Below are 1,929 nucleotides of genomic sequence, written 5' to 3' on the forward strand. Positions count from 1 at the left end.
TGGGTGTTCTGTCGGTTTTACCCTTTCAAACCTCGGAGCACATCAGTACAATTTAGTGTCTTGCTTGACCGGTTTAAAGACCATTTTACAGTTGATCACATCTCTGTGTGTCTGGAGTCACTTTTAGGCCAGGCCAGAAAAGCATAGAATTTACCAGAACAGAATTCACTTCCATAAAGTACATTGGGGAAGCAAATTGAAGTTTGCAAACGACATTGATTTCATGATGACTGTTACTGACACCAGATTTTAAATCTCGATATTGTATTAGTTGTTTTTTTCACTTCCACCAGCTGCCTGACCATTAGCCTGATCTGGATTAGTAATCCAGTGACATTTACACAGCAGCACCATTTCTACATGGGGACCTATTGGAAACCCCACTGAGCAGGTAGTCAGAATAATCTCCATTACAGCCTCACATGTCATATTCATCTTTAAAGCAAGCATCCATCTATCAAAATGCCTATGTTTCATTCTTTCAAACTCAATATAAGTCTGACCTATTAACTTCTTAATGCTACTGAACTGCTGTCTACATGTCTCTGGTACCAATTCATGAGCACTTAAAATAGCTTGTTTGACATCTTCAGGGTCTCTTGACGACTCGTCTGACATCGGAGCAAATACCTCACTCGGCCTGGCTACCAGTTTAGTCTGAACTAGCATTACCCATCATTACTTGGAACATTCTATCTACCTAGCCAAGTTTTCAATGAAACAAAGAAGGCTTCAGAATCTTTCTCATCAAAATGTGGCAGCGTTTTGACATAGCTGTATGTATCACAAATTCCCTTTTAATCTCCATCCTGTTACTTTGACTTTATTGACTAAATCGTACCTTCGAGTTCAACCTCTCGCTCTTTTAGCTCAACTAAAAACCTTCTGTCTCTTTTTCTCTTTTTCCTCTCTCTTTGCTCAGATACGAACCTTCTCCTTCCCTTTTCTCCGTCTCTCTTCTCTCTTGCTTTCTTTTTCTTCTCTCTCTTTCTATCTTCCTTTGTTTATCTTTAAACTCCATTTTCCTCAATTATAATTTAAGTTTTTCTCAGTCTACTGCACTTGTCTGTTTCTCTGACAAACCTTAGCGTTTGAGTAATTCCCTGATAATTTCAGCTTTACTTTTGTCCTTGGTTAAACGCAAATTTATGTTCTTTGCTAATTCTAAAGGTTTGGCCTTTATTTTTCTTTCTAAACTTCCTTGGAAAAATTGAGAATCATCTTCAAATCCCTCTTAATTTTTTGAAGAACCATTTCTCTCACTTTTAATTTAACCAACCACAAGTCTTCGAAATAGAACCAGTTGTCATACTGACGTTTTATTTAAAGATCTCGGACACCAACGTGCAAATGTTTTAATATACTGTGCATTTTCTTATACCTCAAATCTATTCAAATCTACCCAAATGTCAGTTTGGATCTGCCTAAACCTGTTCAAATCGCGAACGAAAGCCCCCAAACTGTTACAACACAGGATTAACCACTCTCCTAATTTAAACCAGCCACACAGAAAAGGTTCACCTCATGCCGAAATATCTTAAGTGTCGAGATGCAAAGATCCATTTACAGAGTCACTATTTAAAGTAAAATTAACAATTTTGTTATTTAAGTCCAACAGAGAATAATAAAATAAACAACCATTTCGAAATCCCTTGGGTTAAACGTATCTTTTACCTCCCACTCGACAATACTGGTCTGATGAAAAAAAAAACCCGAATAAGGTTACAAAAAAAAAATCATGTTTCAAAACCAGTCAGCTTTGTCGATTCCCCTTTGTAGATTTTGTCTGTAGATTTTACTCACGGTCAGCTTTGATGTTCTGCTGTGCAAACTTCTTATAGACAGGTGCCTTCAGGAAGCTCTTCAACTCGCTGTCTATCTTTGTGGATGTCTTTAGCAGTTCTCCCCCTAAATGTTCAAAATATCCAG

This window comes from Chiloscyllium punctatum, chromosome 52 (assembly GCF_047496795.1).
Source record: "Chiloscyllium punctatum isolate Juve2018m chromosome 52, sChiPun1.3, whole genome shotgun sequence".
NCBI classification, from domain to species: Eukaryota; Metazoa; Chordata; class Chondrichthyes; order Orectolobiformes; family Hemiscylliidae; genus Chiloscyllium; species Chiloscyllium punctatum.